Below are 27,500 nucleotides of genomic sequence, written 5' to 3'. Positions count from 1 at the left end.
GTGATTTGGATCTAAAAGGCCCCAGTAGGACAGGTGAGCTCCCCAACGCCCAGGTGCCCAGGTGTGACCGCAGCGATGTCCTCTACCTGTCCCCCGCTACTGAGCGCCGGGGCGGCAGGTAACGTCCCCCTGCGCCCCAAATCTCCTCCGTTACACTCCATCTTATTAACTCAGCCAAACCCCAACTTCCCAGGGTACAGAGTGCCCTCATCAGCTTCCCCTGTTGGAACTGCGTTAGGAAATGATCAATTAAGCCAGAGAGCACCGCAGAGACCCCGGGCCAGGGCCGCCATCGCCGAAATATCACATTTCACAAATCACTTTGGACAGTTCATTTGGCTGAATAATTAGACGGGGGGGTCCGTGTCCCCCCGCCTCATTACCGGGGTGAAGTATGTGCTCTGCAAGACATCGCCACACGCAGCGAAGTGGCATCACTTCCTGTCTTTACAAGAGAGTTCTGACCTGTAATCAAAAAACCGAAAATAATCACATTCCGATGTATGAATGGGCGGGACACATCGCTTAAATAACATTACAGCATAACCCCCTAATTACAATACGCTGGAATATGGTTTTGGTCAATACTGAGATTAGGGTAAACACTACCTGGAGAAAAAGCTTACACTTATACATTCATGAATGGGGGCGACATAGCTCAGGAGGTAAGACCGGTTGTCTGGCAGTCGGAGGATTGCCGGTTCAAACCCCGCCCTGGGCATGTCGAAGTGTCCTTGAGCAAGACACCTAACCCCTAACCTCTAACTGCTCTGGCGAATGAGAGGCATCAATTGTAAAGCGCTTTGGATAAAAGCGCTATATAAATGCAGTCCATTTACCATTTACCATGAATGAAATATCGACGATATAAGATCAATGCTTCAGTACTGATTGTTCAGCTGACTCCAGAACAAAACTACAACAACGCTCAAGTCAGGATGTGTCTCTGATCTAACTCTCGCATTATAGCCAGTAGAGAACTGGATCTGTGCTTAAGAAGGATAAAGGAATAAATCACCGGTGTAACCCCCCCCAAACAGCTCTAAAAATGGACTCCCCCACCCAGGGAAGAAGCCCAGGCCCTCCCCCAGCACATGAGCACCAAAACTACCCCCCCCCCCTTCCTGCACCCCATCCCATAGACATGGCAACAAGACAAGGAGCCACAACTGCACCTGTATTTACCTGAAAGGATGCCACTCTCTGTGAGTAAGGGGGGTTAGGGACGATCACTGCACACAGAGGGAAGATTTTAAATCAGTTTATGTACAGTTAGACTCCTCTCCTGAGCGAAACACTCTTAACACACACACACACACACACACACAGAGGAAAAACAGTGGGAAAAAATGTAAACTGGTCTCTCACTTTTCTAAATTTAAGGATGTGGTTTTCATTCTTATGCCTTTGTCCAAACTCAAAGAACTGAAAAAAAAAATTCTGAAGAAAGCTAATATGGAGAGTGACACAGACTGAAGCCACTGCCTCAGAGGTGCAATTAAAAATGATATTTCTGACTCAGCCGAAGGTGTTGATTAATGGAAGCGGTGGAAAGTGGTCCCGGACGTCCCGTCCCCTGCGACCCCCCCGCGACTCCCCCGCGACCCCCCCCCCCCCGGCTCATTTGGGTGCAGGTTAAACACAGCTGCTCTGTATCTGCTCCCCTGCTCCCCACAGCGTCAATAAGAGCAGCTCTCTCCCTCATTACAGGACGTCTGCTAGCACTGCTTTGTTTCCCGGCCGGCCGCTGCGCCGTGATTGGCTCTCCCTGGCTGTGAGGTAATTAGGTTCTGGCTGGGCGAGGTTATAAATGGACCGGCTCTTTAATCAATGGGGTTTGAATAAACCACAGAAGAAGAGGAGCTGCTGTGGAGGTCCCGGGGGGTTCATTAAATACAGGACTGAAACACCCCACCCCCTCCTGGGAGTATACTCAGAGCACATTCCTGTACCCAGCCCACACCCCCCCTCCCCAGCTTAGCCCCCCAGCCCCTCCTCCGCTGCAAGGTGTCCTTATATCCTGTCTCCCATCAGCCACCCGATTGTCCAAAAATCCCAAGTTGAAATGTTAAGACGGCTTTAGGAAATCCGCCATTCATACGCAGATAATGGGCACACAACACACCCCTCGCTGGGTCTGGATCTCCATAAAACCCTCATTTACAGCCCCACAGTCGGGTGTGTCAGTAAACAAATCCTCACTTTTCCCTGATTGGCTGCCTAATCCTTTCCCTGAATCAGAACCACAGCCCGGTGACAGAGGTCAGATCACAAACCAATGTCTGTGCGTCACTTCCAGTTTTTTGCACAGACACATAACATGCAGCTCTGTGGTCCCGATAAGAACTGCTCATGATGCCCCAGCTAAGGGAGGAAGTGTCAGTCGCTGTGGGGAGGAAGTGTCAGTCGCTGTGGGGAGGAAGTGTCAGTCGCTGTGGGGAGGAAGTGTCAGTCGCTGTGGGGAGGAAGTGTCAGTCGCTGTGGGGAGGAAGTGTCAGTCGCTGTGGGGAGGAAGTGTCAGTCGCTGTGGGGAGGAAGTGTCAGTCGCTGCGGAGAGGAAGTGTCAGTCGCTGCGGAGAGGAAGTGTCAGTCGCTGCGGAGAGGAAGTGTCAGTCGCTGCGGAGAGGAAGTGTCAGTCGCTGTGGGGAGGAAGTGTCAGTTGCTGTGGAGAGGAAGTGTCAGTCGCTGTGGGGAGGAAGTGTCAGTCGCTGCGGAGAGGAAGTGTCAGTCGCTCCGCCAGCCTGATGAAAATGCATGAGAGATCTCGGCGGAGCTCGTTTGAATCCGACCTCGCCTGCAGGGCCTGTGGGCCCCCGGAGCTGCGCGGCGACCGGCTGTGACTCAGGTCCGAAATCCCCCCAAAAAATACGGCACGACCCTCAACGCTAAACTGCCTTGCGTTACGATCGCAGGCACGGTTATCCCGAGCGGCTCACTGCATTAGCATTCATTAGCATCGCACCCTTCACATGGTGCTACACAGGCCCTCTCTCAACACACAGCCACTCACACACCCTTTTGACCAGACGAGGCTAATGATATTGAGCGTTATATATTCCAAAATGTCACCGCGTTCACATTATTGTGCAGTATTGTCCTTGATTTCCATGAAGGTGGGACACTGTACAGGAGAGGGTCTATTTAGCTGGACATACAATCCCCCCCACCCCCCCCACCCCCCACCCAGCAAACACACTCCACACCACAAAGGCTCAAGTGTAACAAGAGATCCACCCAGTGCTTCAAAGCCTAAGAAAGGAAGGATGTCAAATCCACCAACAGGCACATGTACACACGTACACACACACACACAACCTGTGCAAATGTCTTATTTAAAATCATCGCATTCACGTGATGGTGATTACCTGCCATATGCCAGCAGTAGTAGCAGTATGCAGTAGAATGAAGAATAGAAAATGGCGCATGTCCAAATGAAAGCCTTTAAATCCAACCCACTGCAAGTTATACCTTCAATAAATCCACAGCACCACCTGACTGTCAAGTACATGCGGAAAGGAGTGGTATTACTTTAAGTTAAGACGCTGCACTTTCTTGAAAAAAAAAAAACACTGTATAAACCAGTTGTGGTTCCCACAATTAACCAACCAACCAAACAAGAAATCAAACAAACAATCAACAAACCGGCCAACCAACTAACAAAACAACCAATCCACAAGCCAACCAGGCAAATAACCGACCAACTAATCAATCAATCAATCAATCAACCACCCGACAATAAATCTTTATTTATGTGTAATGGAATGTGCTCCATAGTGGACCACTTGAGGAAGGAGTCAAAAAAGTGAGCCAGTTTGGTACAGTGGACCCTGGAGCAGGAAGAACAGGGGACCCTGGAGCAGAAAGAGCACCAGACCTTGGATCTGAAGGAGCAGCAGACCCTGGAGCAGAAAGAACAGCGAAACCCTGGAGCAGGAAGAACAGCAGACCCTGGAGCAGAAAGAACAGCAGACCCTGGAGCAGAAAGAGCAGCAGACCCTGGAGCAGAAAGAGCAGCAGACCCTGGAGCAGAAAGAGCAGCAGACCCTGGAGCAGGAAGAACAGCAGACCCTGGAGCAGAAATAACAGCAGACCCTGGAGCAGAAAGAGCAGCAGACCCTGGAGCAGATAGAAGAGCTGAACGGAACGCTGACTGTGGAGATGTCTATTATGACATCACAGTGAAAATGACATCAGCGCTGTGAAGCCTTGGCAGGGATGCTGCTGCTGCTGGAAATGACTTTGCTTCCACAATTTACCGCGGTTTCTGAAGGCACCCGCTGGCAAACAGATATCAAAGATATCAGAATGAAAGGGTGCCCCACCACTAAATGTCACCAGCGTTTTTGTTTGCGGTCACATGACCGTATTTCTCCACGCCGTTTCACCTTTCAACAGCGGCCTGTGGCCAGAACTACCCTGATATTAGAGGAGCATTTTACAGCGAAGACGATGCCTGCGATGACATCGCAGCGGAGACGACAGAATTGCTGACATTACGATCAATGATTAAATTAGTTTTGGGATTTAAAGACACGATTTCATTCGTCTGAATTAAGCTTGCAGGGCTCACACTGTTATGCATCAATTTCAGCACACGGGGAACTGAAAATGCCACATGTACTGAAACCAACAGGGGATCACTGATTGGGGGGGATGTCAACTATGACGTCACAATGGAAATGAGGTCAGCATGACATCACAATGGCGGTAAGCTTTGTCCTCAGTCCACAGAGAGCAACACAGAGGTGGAGTGTGGGGCCAGAGATGAAGAGGGAGGGGGGAGAGGAGAAGAGAAGGGGGAGGAGGTTAGGGATAGAGAGAACGGGAGGGGAAGAGAGAGAACGTGAAGATGAAAGGATGATAAATCGGGATGTGTCCTTTTGGGAGGGGTGCGCTCAGTGGCTGGTTCCCTTTAGTGTCAGGGGGAAACCATTTTCCCCATAAACTGCGCTCTTTGAAAAAGCCAAGATCAGCACATAAAGACCAGGCGCTGTCAAATTTCAGAACCCATAACTGCCAGAAACTGGGGCTTTCAAAGACAAGACCCTATTCTGGTTATTAATGACAGAGCACTTTTCATTTTACAAATGTAGCATAAAATTTCTCACAGTGCATATTGCTACACCACTGAAAATGAACATCTAAGGGGGAAATTCAGGTTGCAGCACTGTTTCACACTGGATTCAAACCTGCAGCTCCTACAGTTCCCTAAAAGACGGTGCCACACTGCTGGCTGTGCCCACAACAAGTCAGTATACACCTGGACACCTTGAGACAGGTGCTGAATCTCTGCCATCCCAATAAAGCCCAGAGCCAGCAATGAGTTTGTGTTTTCAACCCTTTAATCCTTAAAGGTGCAAGATCACAAATATGTGATTGAAATGTTCATAACTGAACATTCTAATGCTGATGTCAGAATCACTACTGGTAACTGATAGCAACAGAGTTCTAGAACACTGACGTGGAATTTTGAAGGAAACATTTAAAAAAACCTACTCTTTATAAGGTTAATGCTGCACAATGTCCCGTCTGGCTGAGTACAGTCATCCTCAGAATGAACCTCTACACTACAAAATGAACCTCTACAAAACAACAGCGATGGTGTCTCTCCACAGACCGTAGGTGTGGCACTGTTTCGCTGTCAGCATTATGGCTTTGCATGGCCGTGTGCTGTTGGTTTGTTTATGGGGAGAATAGCCTGTGTCTGTTCTTCAGCATCTTGTCTGCACGAACCCTTGGGTCACCGGGACCTATGTTCTGTTTTTTAATCATTCGAAATATTTGTGCAAATTATCCTGGGACTGGACTGGCTGGACGTATTACGCTCCTGTTTGAAATTAAACGGGCATTCATTCGCCCAGCCTGCAATCAAATGAACCGCAGAACGGAATTATCCACTTCAGCAGCAGAAGGGTCATCCGCCCACGTGCATGAGACTATATACCCAGTATAGAAACAATGGGACAGACTCAACAGCACAGCCTCAGTCCTGCTTTACATTGGAGCTAAAATCCACCACTGACACAACACTACTGACACAGTCCTCCAATCAGACTGGAGCAAAATCCACTCCTGACACAACACTACTGACTCAGTCCTCCATCAAACTGGAGACTCCATCAGACTCCACAGAACAGCAACATTTCACCTCAGTATGGAGTGTCTGACCAGGGCCACTGGACACACACACATACATGCACACACACACCCGCACACACATGCAGACACACACAAATGTACATGCACACATGTGCATGTGTGTGTGAGCCACAGGACACACACACACACACCACACACACAGACATGTGCTCACACACGCGCAGACACACACACACATGCATGCCTTACATCATACACAGCAAGAATGCCCCCCAGCTGAATTTCAGCACTGGCCCCTGGACGGACCTGTCACTGACAAGGTGGGGAACCCACAGAATTTTAACAGAATCCGGTAATTAAACACTATGCCTGTTTATATTGCGGTTTGTTCCGTGCGCTAAGTGCAACCGAATTAAGCGGTTATTACAGAAAAGCAGGGCCGGCAGGTCACAAGTCTGAGCCCAGTAATTCCAAAATAGTTTTGTGCAGCGTTAGGTTATGCAAGTAGAGGCTAGTGACGGTGACCACAAGCGGAAATACAGCGCGTCTATTGGCCGCATAAATTAGAATGTAACTTCACTCAGTGGCCGCGTCACTGGTGACCTGCCTGAGGGTACCGCACGCGATAACAGCTGTAGAACGTAACCGCCGTCGTTGTTGAAAGGGGCGCTTTGTTGAACCGCACAACACGACCAGCGGAGTGTGATTATTAATGCAGCGCTGGCGTGCTTCCATTCCGTCAGCTGGCTCGAGTCGAGAGGCCAAAACAGGCATTGTGACATCACAATTCCGCCATTAACCCATCAATCGCCACAGCAAGAATCCACTGAAAAGACAGTTAGTCTGGAACGGTAACTGTGGATAAAATGTATCAAGAATAGAATACGTGTGCCAGGTGACTAAACTAAATTTTCAATGAACTGTCCAACAGTAGCCAATGGCGGAGAATGCATGCTTGACTGGTGTGAGCTTATCCCAGAAAGAGGGATAAAAGAGAGAAAGAATATCAGAAAGTCACAGCTCAGACAATTGTGTTGAAACACAGAAAACCTACAGAAAAAGTACCTAAAGCCAATTAACTAATTGCGTATGTTCCTGTTCAGAGAAGCAGCTTGTCATCTTTAAGCACAACAGATGGCTTAATGGTACATTCGGGAGTTGATGTGTTTTTTTTCTGTTGAACACGTTTAGAGCTGCGTCGAAAATTGTATTGCGGGGATGATTTTGTTGCCTGTGAGAGCAGACGGGTTATTTAACTCTGAGGCGCGCCTAGTTTCGGCGGGGGGAAAATGCCTTCCCACCTTCGTTTTGAATATATAACGGGTCTTTTGTTTCTACACGCACGCGGGGGAAACCCCTCGTTCACGGGCTATAATATAGGCCCCTACTGTCCATGGTGCTGACCGACAAACTTCCTCTGCACGAGAAGAGAGGAAACTGGATTAACAGCAGCACGGGACAGTGAGGGTGCCAGCGCGCGCAGCAAACCTCGGGCCATACGCTGGCATATGTACAGCATACGATATATAAAGCCAATGATAACCCACCACATGCTCATTTAAATAGCCTGCAGCGTCCAACGGTTTCTGTTGCGGCTTAAGCTTCCCAAATTATCCTGAGTTCAAACATTGGCTCTTTATTTCGTTCACAGAATAGGTAGAATACAGAATGTTTTCGATCTATTTTAAGCTTTTGAACTCGTTATTAACCAACGTGTGCCACAAACTAATTAATGTATTTGATAAATATACAAGCTGATAAAGTAAACTTTCAATGAACACGTATATGTGGATATTTCGTCTATTGCTCAAACATGTAGCTTAATAGATACCGCAAATATCAGCACTTGTGAAGTAACTTATCAAATAATGGGTAGCGAGAGTGGCAAAATACGCTGGAGACAACACAGACCGTGTAACTTACGTGTGCCGTCAAAACGCGTCGCAATAGTGTCCAGAAACGTGTTTTGAGGCGCGAGCAATCCCTTCATGGCCGGCATTTTCACCCCGACGTGCGAAAGTCCCCATCAAAGTTGCGGGTTAGGAGGTGCGGGCGCGAGATGCGTGTTGCTGCTGCTCCCGTGTAGAGGCGCGCGAGCGTCGGATCGAGAGTCCCCCCGCTTTCCCTTTCCCCGACTGTTCCCTGCCCGGAGAAAGTGAGGCACGCGCTCATCTGCAGCGGCTTCGCTGATAGGCTGTGGGAACAGGCAGGGAGCCTCCGGGCATGTACGACGCCCGCAGGTGCCGATCAGGTAATGGCCAGGGACCGTCTAGGACAGAGCAGAGCGCCCGGGAACGAGGACTCCTTAAGGGACAACAATTCCACATTTTACGCAACTGGAGTCCACATTTATCGATGTTGTTGCTGCGGTTATTGTTGGTCTTATAGTTCAGAAAAAGAAAGGTTAAAATCGTTGAATATTTTCATTCCATACACAGCAATTATGTCTTGTCTTTCTCTAGGACCTAACGTAATCTTAATATGTTTATCTCGAAATCGCATCTGATCATTTTGTTCAGACATCACTTCGGGACACGTGCACGAGGAATTTCCTAGAATAACTTTAATGAACGTAAGAAATGCAGCGCGAGATGGTGGCGCTTTGTGATGTCACCACATCGTGGGCTATCGCTTCGTGCCTTTTTATGTTTTTTTTTTTTTACTTCCATCTCTCGCGTCCTTTCAAATAACATGAATTGCACAACCCCAGCAATAACAACTAGCCTACATTACATCTAAGCTCTGAACTGGACTGGCAACACGGGCCTGCTGATACACATAACGAGAGTCTATGCAACACACACACACACTCGCACGCACGCACACACACACACACACACACACACACACACACACACTCGCACGCACGCACGCACACACACTATATGTTACCATAGAGGCCTTGTAATAGGTTATGTCATGAGAAAATATCTATGGTGGGTGGACCACATGGTGACGGGGTTATCCGCCATGCAATATAAGTGATCACAAATCATTTAGTTCTTAATTTGAGCCTCTCTTCAAAAAGAAATCACCTCCTATGACACAGTGTCACCTCTCAGCTAGGGATAGTTTGTCCGAGATAGGGAACTGTCCTCAAATGGTTCACCAACATTACTCAGCTCAGCCATGATTACTCGCTCGCAACTTTCAAAAGGACGGGCATGTTTACAGGGCGCTATGGTGGTCCTAGTACTGACTCTCACAAGACACATCTGCATTTAATTGCATTACAGTGTCACGTACGGTGTCACGCTACTGCACAATAGACACTGCACTGTGGCCGTGGAGGGCAAATCGCGTGCCTTCCTTCCCCACGCGCCGCGCCTGGTTTGTCCTTCGAACAGGCGCCCTTCTCCGATGTCAGCCATCCCCGCACGAGCGTCTCCGCGAGGCGCTGGGCGGGCGGGCAATATTTACCCACCTGTCACCCTTTACAACGGCCATGTTGTGTACATCTTTCATCACCGCCGATATTGCGAAGGGGCGTAAGGTGCTGACCTGATCCTTTGTGACGTAAGTTGCCGCTGTACCGACAATCGCGCCGCTTCTGATTTCACCAAAACTTGTTCGCTGATCGCAGTCCAATCTCTTAAACTTAATTTTATAAAAATTCAACATATGGATTTGGAGTTTTGATATTCATTTCACTTAGGCTATATTTTTCACGCTCATTATTAAACTCAGGGAGATACTATTAAGTCGTTTGGGACAAGCGTCCACCATTTAATGCCACATAGGCTCGCGCAAAGAGTGTGTGCCCAATCAAGGTTTTAGTTTTTCTATCCTTTTGTCCTCTTCTGTTTTAATGTCTTCTCTGTCTTGTTTGGCGGTACGGCGACTTGAACATATATTTGGTTTCTCGCAATCGGGCCAAATAAATAAATTAAAAGATGATACATCGATTGCCATTTCTAACAGTGCCAGTGCTACAGCCGCGACTCTGAGCTACATCCCATTAATATATGCAGCTCTGCGCGTCCCTCACAAACTCCGTGAAATGTATGGCAAGTAGTTGATTAACGCGGATAACGGGAGTTCTGTAATAGCGCGATTACGCGAGATTAGGGACTCCGCCGTGCGGAACATCAGATTCAGTTGCACTGCTAATTCATTTTACACGCATATTCAGAGGGAGAGAGAGCACCTCACCAGATATCAGGTGAGGCATGATGCACCTCTCAGAGTCCTACTGCAGTTATGCTTGCAGCTGAAACCCAGTTCCAGAAACTGGTCTGACAGACGGTGATCTAGGCGGACCACGAAATTGAAGTTAAGTGAAACCCTAGCGCCCCCTGCTGCCCTCCCGAGATGCTACAGCGCTCATTCGATTTTCTCAGCATTCTGTGCTTCTCAAAAACCGGCCAATTCCGCATTTTTAAACATGTACAATTTCAACGGTTTTCTGAAAATAACTCATAGTGCTTTCCCGAAGCATCAATTTAGTATTAACATAAAGATTTGCGCTTTAATGCTGAAGTTTTCTGTCCCGAAATGAATCGTCCATACAGCTGGCGATAGAGTACAGCGTTTTTTTTAACCGACTCGAAGGCACCCCCCTGTGGCTATGCTGTGAACTGCTGTGTGCGACTGAAGCTTTACACCAGAGCAGCCCTGAAAATCCCAGACTGAGGTTCAGAAGTTCAGAAGCGCAGCACCGGACGAATGTGGCAAATCGACTTAGTAAGAGATTTCTCTTAACGAGTGGGGGATGCCGTTTCACTCTGTTCTGCAACACCGACTTACGGTAAATATCAATCACGCGTCCTCCAGAGACCCAGCAATGAATTTATTCCCCTGTAGGGGACACGGAGACTCTGTTCTCTTAATCAAGAACCATACATTGTACAATGCCAAAAACCTGCACCACAAGGAACAGTCAATAAACATAAAACTATATACATATATATTTGAAAATAGTATCACTGCAACATGTTTTTTTTTGTCATCCAAGACACTTGGATTATGTAAAAAAAATTTAATACTTCTTTTTTTTCTGCCAGGTCTCAAGAAGATTTTAGTGTAGCGTGTAATATAAATGAATATAAATACCTGTATCAGGTGTGCCTGTAGAGACAGTTATTCACGGTGGCTTTCTGAAGTGGGCGGGGCTTCGGAATGCTTTGTTTGATTGATTGTGGAGGCAAAGTCCTGCAGATCTTCAGCTCATCTGCTCAAAGATGCACACCAATGAACACCCTCTACTCACGTGTGTTTTAATCCTATTTTTAAAACATGGATTTAAAACATCAATAAATCATCTTTTTATCATTATTCAAATGTGTTCTTAAACAGCATGAAGGCAAAACTAACAAAAACAAAAAAAAGCACATTTCTTCATGAAGTTTTTCCCATTAAATGTTTTTTTTAGTTACTAATAAGTAACTTTAAAAACAGGATTTTAGCTGTCACCAAGAAAGAGAAATGCTGACCTCAAAATGTTCACGTTCTCAAATTAAGCCACAGGGGGCGCTGTTGTCCACAACACAGCAATATATTTATATTACAGAAACGTCCCAAACTGGGCAGGATATTGGTGGAACTTCAACATTTGGCAAATCTTTCTGCGGATCAGAAACAATGATGATAAAACCCTTTTACTGAAGTTCAGACGAACTTCTGTGCTGTGACTAGCCTCCATTAACAACTCCAGTTAACAGCTAAAAGGGATTAGAATACCATTTATTTTAAAACTGTTTGATTGTGCTTAGTAGATGAAATGAAACACACAGACCCGCCACACACACACACACACACTCTCTCTCTCTCTCTCTCTCTCCACTATGAGTTTTATAAGTTATAATTTCAGATTTTCCCACAGAAGTGGTTTTCATTTTTATTCTAAAACTGTTATTGTTTTGTTTTTTTCATTTAAGTAAAAACGAATGAATAAACACATGTACGGAAATGCATTATTCATTCCTGACGCAATTAATATGCAAACATATGCAAATCAGGACGCAATTAGGCTATAATTCTCTGGCGGAGCCTCTATTATCATGGCACACAGAGTAAGGGAGTAATTGGCATCACGTGTGCGCGGGTACACAGATGAATCCTCAGACGTGTGAAAATGCCATCGCACGCCGTACCGTATGTGGGTTACCCTGCGGAGACGCGGCGCCTGAGGTCCTAACGCTCGGGGAACGCTGCGAAGCCTTTCGCCTCAGTTAGAGCAGCACTGATTTATCACAGAACGGCTTGTCACTTCAGAGGGGGCAGCGGTTCCAGCATTAATGCGTCAGCAAGCCGAACCCCCAAACAACAGCGTCCGTGCAGGCGGCAGAGAGAGGCAGAGGAGGGAAAGCACGCGCGCAGGACGCGGGCAGAAGAGAGGAGCAGCGCGGAAGCGGGGCAGAAGAGAGGGGAAGGCATGCTGGTTTCATCTCCTTAATATTTTTATGTGAATACTTTTTAGGTAATACTCTCTCTCAGAGGTATTATTTGCACTTAATTTAAGAAAGACATACGACCACTCCCCCATCATGTATTGATAAGTACAGATAAAAAGAAAATAAATTACTGTTATAACGTCAACAATAAAAAAAAATTGCACTTGCAAAGATGTTTGCATTGTCCTTGTTTTTGCAAGAAGTGTTAGATCTCTCTTCCTTCCCGCTCTTCATCAGAAGACGCCCATCCCCCACACGCACAACCGCCTGGTCTCTGTGAAAGAGCGTAATCCAATAATGATCCTGTGCGCTCAAATTAAAAACTGAAGTGCAGTCCTACACAGTGTTGCCACGTCAACAGCGTCTCCTGAACCACCAGTGCGAGAGAACATTCCCAAATTTAGCAAACCTCTTTGAAAGTTTTAATTTCACGTGTGCATAAAATTGGAGGGGTGAAAGAGTGAGAATAACAGAAAGGAGGGATTAAGGATGCAGAGATTAAGGAGAGATGAAGGATGGAGAAATCATGTAATTGCTTAAAAGTTAAAGGAGTGAAAGCATTTTCCCAGACCATTACGAGCCTACGTGTGAATCTTTGCCAAGGTTAGGCGGTTATCCCTTACCGTATCTAAATTCAAGTTCAAATTCAAATTCAAATTCAAACTCTAATTTTTAATCCAAACACACTTTCGTTCTGCAAGGCAGAGAATGCCGTCAACAGCAGGCCAGGCCTGCCATTTAACAATAACTTTTGTTTTCCTGAGATTTACTGACAGAGTCACACACAAACTCTCCGGAGCCAGAGATCATGCTATAAATAGCGGCGTGTTTACAGACGATGCTGCTCGGCACATCGGCGTGCGCTGAGCCGTAGGCGTTTCCGGCCGCAGCGGGGCGTCGGGCTGAGATGTGCAGCAGAGGCAGACGCCGCGCAGCAGCAGCGTAGCGCCGAGCAGAGAGCGTAGCGCTGAGCAGAGAGCGTAGCGCTGTGTATTTAGGTCAGCGCGGGGCGCTCGTCGTCGGCGTGTGGGCGAGCTCGTTAGCGCGTTGTGTCGAGACCTTTGTGGTCGCCGAAGAACGCGAGCCGCGGACCGCGAGGCGCGGCTGCTCCATCAGAGCCACACACACGAGCGAAATTTACCCACCCTGCCCCAGTGCACCGTGGGAAACAATGTTCACACGTGTTCTGTGGGCTGGTACATTTATGCACATTTAAGTTCCACGAGAGCAACTGTCCTGACGGCCGACGTTGATCCGACGACTATCCCAGAATTAGCGCCCAAACTACCTTCCCCTGGAAATCCACACTATGATAGCGGTGGGCAGGGATGCGTACACCAATAAGATTCTTCACTCTTAAATTCTTTCTCGGTCAACATTCCCTGTCTGGGAAAATTGGCTTTCCCTAAATCCTCAGCCTGGTTCTGCTCTTTGTTACAACATTAGTAACATCGCTTTAAATAACGGGTGTAATACATTCCCAAATCCTTCCCAGTCTGCGAAAGCGGATTCTCCCGAAAAACGAAACCGCCCTGTCCCGTGTCTGACCTTCGACCCCTCCGCTCGGCCAGCCCGTGATTGTGAGCACGGCGGAACGAGAGGAGCCTGCTGGGGGAGAGGCCGGAGCATGGCTCCTCCCGAATGGCGCAAAATCAGAGAATATCTGTGCGAAGCTGCGGTTTAATTTCCCTGGATCCAGTCCCAGGCGGTGACACGTTCTCTCTGGGGTTTAACAGCCTCTTCACTTTCAATCACACGCAGCCCTGCGCCATGTTCATTACACTTTTATTGCCTATTTACCAGCTGAAAAATTGTACTAAAAAGTTATTTTTTTGTTTGTCATTTTGTGTTCGGTATGATGGAATAAATCAGAAACCCTCCCTCCTCCGCACCAAAAAAATAATTAAAATAAAAATCTATTCATAACCTCTGAGAGTAACCTATACAGCATGAAAGAATGTCCATCCATCCATTATCTATACCCGCTTATCCTGAGCAGGGTCGCGGGGGGTGCTGACGCCTATCCCAGCATGCATTGGGCGAGAGGAAGGGGTGTGTACAGATTACATGTTCAAATGCTCTCTTAGTTTCTCGATCTGATCTTCTCAGTCACCCATAGCACCTATAAGTAAAACTTTTTTTGCCAGGTTTCCATGGTAACATACAGTTACCTCATTTACATATTTATACAATTAAATGCACATTAATACCAATTTAAAAAAATAAATATAGAACTTATTAAATTAAAAGTTAGGCCACAGCTTCCATGGAAACAGGGAGTCGCAATGTGTGGGTCCCGCTCACCCCTATTTTTAACCGAAATTAAATTAGTTATATTAAAGATTCGCGCTATTGAAATAAAGCATGTCCTCACGTCATATTATCAATAAATGCACTCCCATGGAAACCTGAAGGACAGAGAAGTTCTACAGCGCTGTGAACAAACAGAGCTGCTCTGGCCTCTGACAGGCCCAGGTTCACTTCGGCTAACAGACCGAGCGTGTTCATCACAAACAATAAGAGCGTAGCCTGCATTTCTGAATGGGAATTATAATAATAATAATAATTATAATGCACGTGATGTGTTCCTAGCTCCCAGGGTTTACCTTGCTGGGCCTACGCTCAGCGGTGCCCTGTCTGGACATAATGCTGGCAAGAAATTACCCAGAATTCTTTGCCAGAAGTCCAGCTTATCTCCAAGTGTGCTGTAGCTGTCCGGCGTAATCAGTGCCTGGTTGTGCCCCCCCCCCCCCGTTCTACAGTGTTCTATGCGTTAAGTTTAAAAATCGCAATCACATTAAAGTCCACGTTATAAACAGAAGTGATGTATGATGGTTTCGAATCAGGAAGATAAGTAAGAAAGATCACATCTTTCTTTAGATGTCTGCACACAGCTGATCTTCAAGATAAATTCGGCAGAAGGGCCCGTGAAGGTCCGGGGACAGGCTCCTGGCTCTCCTCCACGCAGGATGGCTCTCCTCCGCGCAGGATGGCTCTCCTCCACGCAGGATGGCTCTGCTCCACGCAGGATGGCTCTCCTCCGCCCAGGATGGGGGTCCTCCGCGCAGGATGGCTCTCCTCTGTGCAGGATGGCTCTCCTCCGCGCAGGATGGCGCTCCTCCACGCAGGATGGCGGTCCTCCACGCAGGATGGCTCTCCTCCGTGCAGGATGGCTCTCCTCCGCGCAGGGTGGCTCTCCTCCACGCAGGATGGCGGTTTGGCGTCCCGGGCGCTGCCCGTGCTGAACAGCACACTGAAACGCGCGAGAGCGTGGCGGGGACACCGGGAGCGCTAATTAGAGCCAACGCGCCGCACCGGTGATTTCCCCTGAAGGAGAATTACCCCGACGCGCCGGTGATTTCCCCTGAAGGAGAATTACCCCGACGCGCCGCGCCGGTGATTTCCCCTGAAGGAGAATTACCCCGACGCGTGTTAAGTGCCTCTGATTCATCGCAGCGGCGGCCCGACTCGTGCCTTCGCTCCGGGGGGGGGGGGGGGGGGGGGGCGCACGGGGGCGGAGGTTCAGGAAGTGCTTTTCGCTGCGGGACGCTTACGGGACAGAACTGTGTGCGAGGTCCCATCAATCAGAGAGGAAGAGGCGGGGCCTATTCACTACAAGGGCAGGACATCTTACGACACTTCCGCAGTACTGTTGGAAACCAGTACGGTGCGTATTTTTCGGGTACTGCTCATTGCATTAAAAAATAAGCACTTAAGTGTCGGCAGTATGTTTAATAGTCGGTACATATTTTGAGTAGTTAGCTGTTCCTGTTTCTGTGTGGCCCAGGGGACGCACTTTGATGATGTCACACAGAAGCTGCTTCAGCTTGATGACATAAAACTGGGTGTCGCCCTCTCGAGAAATCAAATGAAGATGCTGGACGCTGAGAAGGAAAGGAAAGGAAAGGAAAGACCTGGATTCCCAGCGGAGAACATCGAACGCCCTGTTAAGTGCTCTGTCCTTTAGGGCGGGGACGCAGGCTGCTGGGCTGGTTGCATCGTCTCTAATTGAAAAGTTAATTATCTCCCCGGAACCTTCCGCAGCCGTTGGACGGGTCTCTGGGCCAACATTTCATCCCTGAATGCATCATTTGGAAAAGGGCTGTTCAGCTGCAGGGAATTCACCACAGCTGTACGGCCAATTACATCTTATACATATACGACACTACAGGGCTACAGCACACACACTGCAGTACTTATGAGGACCTACCCAGGACACACACCCATAACTGCAGTACTTATGAGGACCTACCCAGCACACACACATAACTGCAGTACTTATGAGGACCTACCCAGCACACACACATAACTGCAGTACTTATGAGACCCAGCACACACACTGCAGTACTTATGAGGACCTACCCAGCACACACACCCATAACTGCAGTACTTATGAGGACCTACCCAGCACACACACATAACTGCAGTACTACATCAGGACCTACCCAACACACACACACCCATAACTGCATTTCTACATGATAGCACAGGTACAATGACGCAGTCATCCCATTGGACGAGGACTTGGCCCCTGAGGAGCATGGGCGTTAGTCATGATGGCCAGTGTAGCCATACTGAGCATGCCCAGCAGGGGTATGGAGCATGAGTGGCACTCAACATAACTCTCTGTGTCCCATCTCAGCATCCCAGTCCCTCTCTGGCTGATTCCCCTCAACTCACTCTCTTGTCCCTCTCTCCAGCTCTCTGTCTCCCTCTCTCTGTCTCCCACTCTATCTCTCTCTTTCCCTCTCTCCCTCTCTCTGTCTTCCTCTCTCCATCTCCCCATCTCTCAGTCTCCCTCTCACCCTCTCTCTCTCTGTCTCCCTCTCTCCCTCTCAGTTTCCATCTCTCCCCCTCCCAGTCATCATCTCTCCATCTCTCCATTCCTCAGCCTCCATCTTTTTCTTGCTCTCTCCAGCTTTCTCTCTGTCCCACTCAGTTGATTCAGAGGAGAGTCTTAAAGCTTCACTGAGGGGGTTTCACCGCCCCAGCGCTGCACAGGTGAGCCAGGCCGGCGGGGTCCGCCCACACCTGGAGCTCATGGGTAGCCCCTTTAAATGCTGATTCTGACAGAGCCAGCTCTGGGCCAGGGAGTCGCACTGCGCCTGATACTTTAAAAACGCCGATGAGGTTTGAGGTGAAGAAGATGATGACGATGATGAAGATGATAAAGGTGATGGTGATGAAGAATAAAAAGAAGATGATGGTGGTTATTATTGTTAATGGTAATTAATATTGTTTTATTTTTTGAATGCTATTATTTAGACTCAGAGTTCCTTTCCTGCGGTTTTCCACGCTGTTTTTGTTTTATGTTCATTTGGCAGCGCAACGCATGTGTTGTGCCAATAAATCTGATTTGAATTTGAATTAGCTTTAAAGAGATAATGGGAGGAAATGGGATGAAAGAGAGGAAGTGTGTGTGTGTGTGTGTGAGTGTATGTGTGTGTGTGTTGTAGTGTGGTGTTGTGTTGTTTTTAGTTGTGTGTGGTGTGAGTGTGTGTGAGTGAGTGTTGGTTGTTGTGTGAGAGTGTGTAGTGTGAGATGTGTATGTGTGTGTAGTGTGTGAGTGTATGTGTGTGTGTGTGTGTGTGTGATGTGTGTGTGTGTGTAGTGTGTGTGTATGTGTGTGTGTGTGTGTGTGTACGTGTGTGTACATGTATGTGAGTGTATGTACGTGTGTGTGAGTTTATGTATGTGTGTATGTGTGTATGTGTGAAAGAGTGTGTATGTGTGTGTGTATGTGATGTGTTGTGTGTGTGTGTTTATGTGTGTGTGTATGTGTGTATGTGTGTGTGTACGTGTATGTATGTGTGTGTTAGAGATGGAGAATACTGATCTACTGTGATGTGCTGCACAGTGTACTGCTATGAAATGCCCGCTGGAATATTACCTGCCAAAAAAGCCCCAGACTCAGTGCCAGCGTAGACATGGCAACGGCCAGCTTCTGCTCCAGAGAGTACTACAGGCGGCTTCTCTCCAGAACGCTACAGGCCGGGCTTCTGCTCCATAGGGTACCGCTACAGCGGCTTCTGCCATAAGAGTACCGCTACAGGCCGGGGCTTCTGCTCCAGTAAGGTACGCTACAGGCGGGCTTTCCCAGTAAGGGTCGCTACAGGCGGGCTTCTGCTCCAGTAAGTACGTGGCGGCTCTGCTCCAGTAAGTCGCTCGGCGGGCTTCTGCTCCAGTAAGGAGTACCGCTACAGGCCGGGGCTTCTGCTCCAGTAAGAGTACCGCTACAGGCCGGGGCTTCTGCTCCAGTAAGGAGTACCGCTACAGGCCGGGGCTTCTGCTCCAGTAAGGAGTACCGCTACAGGCCGGGGCTTCTGCTCCAGTAAGGAGTACCGCTACAGGCCGGGGCTTCTGCTCCAGTAAGGAGTACCGCTACAGGCCGGGGCTTCTGCTCCAGTAAGGAGTACCGCTACAGGCCGGGGCTTCTGCTCCAGTAAGGAGTACCGCTACAGGCCGGGGCTTCTGCTCCAGTAAGGAGTACCGCTACAGGCCGGGGCTTCTGCTCCAGTAAGGAGTACGCTACAGGCCGGGCTTCTGCTCAGTAAGATACCGCTACAGGCCGGGGCTTCTGCTCCAGTAAGGAGTACCGCTACAGGCCGGGGCTTCTGCTCCAGTAAGAGTACGCTACAGGCGGGCTTCTGCTCCAGTAGGAGTACCGCTACAGGCCGGGGCTTCTGCTCCAGTAAGGGGTACCGCTACAGGCCGGGGCTTCTGCTCCAGTAAGGAGTACCGCTACAGGCCGGGGCTTCTGCTCCAGTAAGGAGTACCGCTACAGGCCGGGGCTTCTGCTCCAGTAAGGAGTACCGCTACAGGCCGGGGACCCGAAACACGGCGCTGACGCCGAACGCCCTGCCGCTGCGCCCTCACGGGCGGGACAGACCCGCCGTCCCGTCCAACCTGTGACTCCGCTAACCGCGCTAGAGTCCTTCCATAAAACCCTAAATTCCAACCCCCTTTTTTCCCTCCATGGAGATATGAAACGGCCATTTGGAGAGGTATTTTTTTTTTTTTTACAAAGAAATGTGTATTATCACCGAAACGTGGAGCACCCCATTGCAAAGAGGCCGAATTTTCCTCCTCAGCAATGTGAAGAGCAGAAGGAAACATGGTCTTGTGTTAGAGGGTCCCCTCTGAGAAACTCCTCTCTACCTTTCTTTCCACAGGTTAATTCTGCTGACAAAGGATTACCTCCCGCCAGCCTACAGGTCTACGTTTTGGCGCTCACATTAACTGTCACTTGGAATGTTGGCGATTTACGAATCTCTGCAGTTTTTCTTTGTGCGCTAACTGTAAGTTGCCCTGGATAAAAGCGTCAGCTCAATGCCTAGTACAGGGGTGGTCCTGGGGAGCCGCAGGGTCTGCAGGTTTTTGTTTTGACCTTAAATACAACAACCACTTACACAAAATAAACCAGGTGAGGTGAGTTAACTATGTAATCAACTGCTTTAATTGATCAATTAAGTGCCGAGTAAAAACAAAAGCCAGCAGACCCTGCAGCTCTCCAGGACCTGGGTTGGCCACCCCTGGCCTAGTACGTAAACGTAAAAATGCCCTCTCTGATGAGGAAGTGATAAGCACTTCCTGGAACATTCACACCTAGCATGCACCAAGTTTCTGGGTCAAAGGTCAGTATGAACCTGCCAATCATATTACTGCTGGGCTGTTGGGTAACATCAAGGACTCGCAAACGTTCTGAGCCCAGGAACCACTTTATGAGCCAATGAATTTAATTTTTTAAATAAATTCTAAAACAACAATATGTTCATATGTGAATGCACAATCTATATTTTCATTTCAGTTTTTATCTGGCTGATGCTCTTATACAGAGTGACGTATAAAATGCTTTGAATTTCATTATAGCACAAATTTTGCATCCTCATTTTTTAAGCAAAAAAAAAAAACTGAGACAAACAGCTAGTGTCCGCAGAATTAGTGGAAATGTTGTTTTAAAGTGAATATAAAACGTACGCCAAAATAACTGCATGTACAGCACATTTAATTGCCGTGTTTGAATGTGTAAATGTCAATAAAGACCATACAATAAGTAGTGTTTTTTTTTTCTCTCTCACATCTATCTTGTGACCCATATCATTCTCTCCAAAAACCCAGATTTGGGACCATTCCCTTCATGGGGCAGCTTCTAGTCTGTTTTTGGGCTGTGTGTGGGCTGGATCTCTACATACACCCACTCAGTATGTCTAATAAATATTTATCTCCTTTCCGTCAGATCTGAAGCAATAATTAAGATTGCTACCAGGTCATGTTATGATAATCAACATTCCCGGTTGGTTATGTCACAGCAATTAAAGCTATTTCATAATCAGGAAGCATGAAAATATGTTATTTTAATTCAACTTTGCCCAACGAAGCTGCTCTCTGTGAAGCAAAGCCGAGAGGATATCCCAATTAATGGCTTATTTTGTAACGCAGTTTTTTAAATCACTATTGCGCGCTAATTAAGATGCCTGGTGCCACGAGGATTACGGATTTTAGACGCCTTCTTGAATAAAAACAAAGGCGGATTAATCGCTAATGACTCAGCATCAGATTTTTCATAGTGTCACATAAATGCTCGCATTATTAACATATTTCGGGAGCTTTTGGTTCACCTCGCGGCGCCGTAGGGCTCCCCCGGTGGCCACTGTGGGAATTACAGCAGCATCAGAAGGTCCAGTAGCGGTTTCCCAGGATGTCGGTTGGCACTGGTTTTCTGGAGCCAGTTCAAGCTTCAAGAATCCAGCTTGAGCTGTGTGAACTGAGCAAACAGCTGCATTAAATTGATCAATTAAATGCTGACTAACGATGAAATCCGGCAGACCCTGTGGCAGACTCCGGCCCAAGGGTCAAACTGCCATAACTGCCGGCCTGCAGATTCGCCTGTGGGCAAGTCGGTGAATTGGCATGCAGGCGTTCAGGTAGAAACCCCAGCTACATGTGGATGAAAATGGCCAAATAGGATGTTGCCAGACTATATTGGTGAAAACCCTGAACTATTAGCCTAGCTAACCCCCCCCCCCCCCCCCCCAACCATAACCTTAACTTAGCCTAGGGGTTATCCTAGACCGTTTATGGCAAAGCATTTCTCAACCGAGATCCAAACAGTGAGCTTGGCACAAAAATATTAATGTACAGTAGGATACAGTACGTTTTGTTATTGACCACGGATAATATTTGTTTATTACATTCTTGGTGCTTATTATCCTCGCAAACCGCACTGAACCTGTTCAGTTTGAAGAATACTGCTCTAAACAGTTAGAGCTCCCGTGTGTGTGGGGGGGGTTTGTTCTAAATAAGATCCGGTTCCGCTCGCTGTGGGGCAGGAGGGCAATTCCACACTCCGCTGGGAGGACTTCGTACTCCTCTCTCCTTCCCAGAGTGCTTTGCTCCAGAAGTCCCTGCCAGTGAATGCCAGTTCCTCCTGGTCCGACAGGCCGCTATGCGGTTTAAATTCTGGGGATTAATTGTATTTTAAAATGTTGATTTATCACTTCCCTTTGGCTCAGAGGCATTGGAAGGATCAAATCCACGTGTTTTAGCAAACGGCCGCGAGAGTGAGAGAGCGTGGAAAGCACTGAGGAGACCGCTGGACCTGGAGACGCTCCCTCTGTCGAGCAGCGCGGGAAAACGTGGAATGACGGATAAACCTGGATCCTTGGTGCATTTAGTGGGGTGTTTTATTTTCTTTTAACTACCAGATGTTTTCAATTCCCCGGGTTCTTGTATTATGTGAAAAATTTTAAATTTGGTTTCCGCTGAGAAACAATATAAATATAATGCTGATATTTTAATATAACAGATTAAGTCTGATCGTGTGAATCAGCTGCTGCAGAGAAAAGGAAAGGAAACTTTTATTGGGCAGAGAGATTTTGGTCTTATTACCAAAATAGAAATGCAATAATAATAATAATAATAATAATGTCATAAATATTTCTGCTTTTGGTTCTGATCTTTTTATCTTTGCGCACAACAGCCATTCGTCGGCACAAATTTTATTAAAATTTTCAGCACCCCTAAAAATGTCATGAAAAATACCCTACATAAATACACGCAGCATGTGCTTGCTCATGTGTTACTGAATTTTTTGAATTATTGAGAACCTGAGCTAGACTGTCGCAGTCTGGCATAAACGGAGGAGGAAATGAAAGCATATCACAGATAAAAACTGTAGAATCAAATTTAAAGCAACATTTCAACGTATTGGCCACTGACTAAGACATGAAAGTGTGTCCCGTTTGAACGGTATAGACGGCAGACCTACGCCAAGCACAGCGGACAGAGATACATCACAATAAAATAGAACAAATAAACACATTTAAAATACATCCATGTTAAAATAGCGCTGATGCAATCTATTGTTCGACAGTTCAGGTTGGACCACATCGCCCATAAATAGGCCGCGCGCGACCATAAAATAACCGCATAATCAAACATATACAAACAATAAATCCGCCTCCAGCTGCCGCTTTAAATAACAGCTAACATTTCAATATTTATTTCCTTTAATCTTTGCGCCTTGTGGGAAACGGGTGCAAGACATTCATTCCACCCGCGAGACTGAAAACTGGGGGTTTTGCACGCAGCATTCTCGCGCAAGTGCACTAATGGCCATTTAAACTTTTTTTCAAATATAGGCCTACCTCGAAATAACAGCCTATATGAAAGATAATGACTGGACCATTTTAAAGTGATATTTTCTGGATATACGGTAGATCTGTTTGAAGCGTATAATCACTTTATTTATCGCAAAGTGCTTCGTTTAAAATTAAGTGCAATTATAAGCAAGCGTTTGAATTAGCTACTACAGATAATGCAATTATAAGCAATCTAGCGCCGCGCATAGTAGACGCCACATCAACATATTTTAACCCCTTTTCATTCGTCTACTACATGCGGTTGGCATTTAAACATGTGGCGTGTCACAAGAAAATGGATGAGCATGCAAAGAGAGAGAGGGGGTGGTGCTAGGGGGATTTTTTACCGAAAATGTGGACTTCTCTTGGGAAACTGCAGATCCCCCGGCTCCCGGTGGGCGCATTAAAATCTAAAGTACGGAACTCCAGCCCCGAGCACGCTGCGCTGCCGCTGGCAAATCACCGGCGCGAGCATCAGAGACGGAGGAGGAGCGGCCTCGCTTACCTGACGCCCTGTCGGAACTCTCCGCCCGCACGCCTACCACGCGCTCCCCCGCAGCGCGCCCTCACTCGCGCTCCTGAGTCGTGCAAAGCAGCCGCACAACTGTCGTCCCGGCGCGTGTTCGCCGGATTTTCGCACGAGGACTTTGTCATTCACCCCCCCGTGGATCTCCCCCGGTGTGCTATCCAGTCGGGGCTCAGTCACGCATTTTTGATCGAAATCCAGAGACGTCTGACGGCTTCTGCTAACTTCTAAGGTACAGTTCACGTCAACAGGCTACTTAATCCTTGTTCTTCTGCATGTTTGGCGTGTGACATTCGCCAAACACCTGCTCCGGCGCTCTCTCACAGTCTTGCGTCCCCCAGTAATCTGTTACTCTCAGCGCTAATCGCATAATACAACTACTTTCCTTTTCGGTGAACTGAAAAGTGTTCTTACTTAATATACACCCAGGAGAGAATAGAGTTATACTTGCAGATAGCCCAAGTGCGAATGACTTTCACACCTCGATACCTCAAGATCGCAGAGCGGTCAGGTTGTTGAATTGTTTACCTCAAAAATGAACCTTTATGAATTAAAGTTCAGAAGAGTATGCGGTCGTACTTATTATAAGAACTTACATTTTCAGGGGGTGCCTGGGAGAGGAATAACCTGTTCTTTCGTTATCTTGTTTAAGAGAGAAGTTAGCGATTGAAAAAAAAAGAAATAAAAAAAACAGGCAGTGCACTTCTACCACTTGCATCGTTGCAACTCGTCATTCTGGATGGCAGTATTTTGATGGCAGACTTTCTGTATAAGACCTACACGATTTGTTACGTGAATATTTTCCTCTTCTTAACTTCAGTTCATTGCTTGATGAATATGCATGACGCTTCTTCACTCAGCCTGTTCGCAAACGCACCTGCACCACCAGATTACCTCAACCCCTTGTTCAGCTCAAATTAAAATGTTATTTAATGGCGATTTTTATTTCTTAAAACGGACTGTCCGGGTGTGTTTCACATGGAAAACCTGAACGCTTTTTAAAACTTTTCCAAAAAAACGTTTTGACATTTGATATTTTGCTCACACATTTAGGTAATAGGCAGTATTACTCGGGACATTTATTTATTTATTTATTTATTTATTTGGGGTAGTTAAACTTTTCTTGCTGTGAAACTTAAATGGAAATCAGAAGATTCGGCGAGCAAGCAGAAGATTGATACGAATTGTCTCGTGGTGAAGGCATTTCTTTCGCTGAAGGGGGAGGTCCACGTGGCGGCGCAGATACGATATGATGTTCCCATTTTAATTTATTACACTTTCCTTTCGGTGGCTGCCGTCAGAACCTGTTCTCTTCCGTCTCTCAGAACCGTCTGTCGCGCCTGATGACAGTTTATATGTAAAGTCGGATCCGCAGATAAGCGCTAATTGTAGATCTCCGCCGAGCCGAGGAACGCGAGGAATGAGGTGACGGCGTTAATAACACACGTCAGTCAGGCGCGGCCGGCTTGTCCCGCGCCGCGACAACCTGCCCCCCGCTTACGCTGTAAGGTTAAAGGTCACGTAATATCTGAACTTAGTGGCACACAAATACATAAAGACGTTGTGGTTGCGTGACAGGGGTCAAAACGTGCGTTATTAGACGGGTGATCCTAAACTCACCAAACGTATATTGACAAAATACTGTACATGTCAGGCAAATAATTTATTGAGCTCTGGATGAGGTCATTAATACTACCACTACTGCTACTAATACTAATAATACATTGACGACAATTATAGTAATGATATTCATGCACCATTTTGCATTTTGATATGAAATATTGCATTATGTGGGCATTATTAATTTGGCGCAGGTTCACCGCGCGTTCTGTCTGGTCCTGCGGTGGCATTAAAAGCCGGGTTTATGCCCCTCAGCTGCAGAACAAAGCGCTCATTGCTTCTGTAAATGATGGTTTTCAGGGCGCTTCTGGGACGCGCACATAATTTCCCCCGTGCTTTATTATATAGCGCTCTCTGCTAAGCTCCTGTTGGCAAAACAAGGATTTTCTTTTTGTTGGGCATGGAAGACGAGCCTTGTTGCATGTAATAAGTTGGTTGGGGTAGGGGTGGGGGTGGAGGGGAAGGGGGTGGGGTAGCGGATGATGAGAACATTTCTGCTTTCTGTCCTTTTCTGTCGCTTGATCACTTAATTTCATAAGTGAGGGCCTTTCTGAGGTGTGTGTGTGCGTGTGCTTGTTTGGGTGTGTGTGTGTGTGTGTGTGTGTGTGTGTGCGTGTGCTTGTTTGTGTGTGTGTGTGTGTGTGTGCGTGTGTGCGTGTGTGCGTGTGTGTGTGTGTGCGCGTGTGTGCGTGTGTGTGTGTGTGTGTGTGTGTGTGCGTGTGTGTGTGTGCGTGTGTGTATGCGTATGTGTGCGTGTGCATGCGTGTGTGTGCGTGTTTGTGTGTGTTTGTGTGTGTGTGTGTGTGTGCGCGTGTGTGTGTGCGTGTATGTGTGTGTGTGTGCGTATGTGTGCGTGTGTGTATGTGTGTGCGTGTTTGTGTGTGTGTGTGTATGTGTGCGTGTGCGTGTGTTTGTGTTTGTGTATGCGTATGTGTGCGTGTGCATGCGTGTGTGTGCGTGTGTGTGTGTATGTGTGTGTGCGTGTTTGTGTGTGCGTATGTGTGTGTGCGTGTGTGTATGTGTGTGCGTGTTTGTGTGTGTGTGTGTATGTGTGCGTGTGCGTGTGTTTGTGTTTGTGTGTGTGTGTGTGGTTTTCAGGTGTGTATCTCCACACACAGTCTCGATGGTGTACGGCAGACAGGCAGACGCTCACACCACTTAGAGAGGGAGTATAAAAACAGGAGAAGGTCACACCGCACGCTAGCATTAGCGACCTGCTGCGGGGTCCTCACAGGAGGCGGAAAGAGAGAGAGGCTGGTGGCTGCTCCTCTGATTTTCGCCCGTTTCCATGGAGAAACACGTCTGTTGCCGATGGACGCAAACAGCCCGCCGGGTTGCCAGGTTCAGGAGATCATGCAGGGTTGCCACGTGTAGCTCCCTGCACCAGCGGCAAATTTTGATTAACTTGTCGGTTCAGTGTTTTAATGTTGCTCTGGGTTTTTGGGGACTTTTGTTTAAATAAGATACCTTTTTTGTTTTAGTTTTAGTTGAGCATCACACGCCTGTGTAGAATGTCGCGTTTGGGCTTCCAGGCCTACGGTCGTCACGACGATTAGCTCAAACTGTGTTAATGTGACCGAACGCACGTCAGCCCTGATTGGCCGGCCGTTTGGGTGTTCGCACGCACTTTTTACTGACGCGTTTCCCATGGCGACCACGCGGATGGCGGGAAGTGCAGACCCCGAGATCGGCGGTCCCCTCCGCTGGCGAGCCTGTAATTATTAAAGATACCGCCACCGTGCAGTAGGTGTGGGTGGGCGGAGCCTCCGGGGGGCCCCTGGCGGACGGCGGGTTTCCTGTCCCCCCCGCCAGTGCCTTCTGCGCGCTCTATCTCACCTGGAGCGGACGCACAGCTGCCTGCAGCCCGGCAGGGTAAACACTGCTGCATGGGCAATGCCCCTACTTGGGATTGGAGCCTGCAGCTCCCACTGGAAACGTAGAGGGGGGGGGGGTGTGGGGGTTTATGGAGGCGAGGGTGGAGGTGGGGGTTTATGGAGGCGAGGGTGGAGGTGGGGGTTTATGGAGGCGAGGGTGGAGGTGGGGGTTTATGGAGGCGAGGGTGGAGGTGGTTTTGTTTTCTGCTTGGATGGAAAGCTGAAGAGGGCGAGCTCTCGAGGTTAAAGGTGTTGCTGTTCTGGCTTGTGATATGTTGTAGGAACATTGTGGATACGTTGTGGAAACCTTGTGGGAACGTTGTGAGAGTGTCTCTCAGCTTTATGGAGC

At 47.8% G+C, this 27,500-nt stretch overlaps 1 protein-coding gene across 8 annotated transcripts in view; it reads right to left on the bottom strand.

The window, feature by feature from the left end:
- The window catches only part of kcnh8 (potassium voltage-gated channel, subfamily H (eag-related), member 8), a 54,711-nt gene extending 30,228 nt beyond the window's left edge, over nucleotides 1-24,483 (bottom strand). For 3 of the 8 annotated variants that reach the window (XR_010332148.1, XM_064349161.1, XM_064349167.1), the window contains exons 1-3: nucleotides 23,479-23,598; nucleotides 21,110-21,255; nucleotides 11,152-11,269 (exon numbers count right to left, since the gene is read on the bottom strand). The gene's annotated coding sequence lies outside the window, so the exon portion shown is untranslated. Of the gene's footprint in view, nucleotides 1-11,151; nucleotides 11,270-21,109; nucleotides 21,256-23,478; nucleotides 23,599-23,636; nucleotides 24,210-24,253 lie in introns of those variants that run through there. The other 5 variants (XM_064349164.1, XM_064349168.1, XM_064349163.1 and 2 more) reach the window with 4 other exon arrangements.
- Between the last annotated feature and the right edge of the window lie 3,017 nt (nucleotides 24,484-27,500).

Source organism: Anguilla rostrata, chromosome 8, assembly GCF_018555375.3.
Source record: "Anguilla rostrata isolate EN2019 chromosome 8, ASM1855537v3, whole genome shotgun sequence".
Taxonomy (NCBI): Eukaryota; Metazoa; Chordata; class Actinopteri; order Anguilliformes; family Anguillidae; genus Anguilla; species Anguilla rostrata.
The sequence above is the reverse complement of the archived record's forward strand: the minus strand, read 5'-3'. Positions and strand labels throughout refer to the sequence as shown.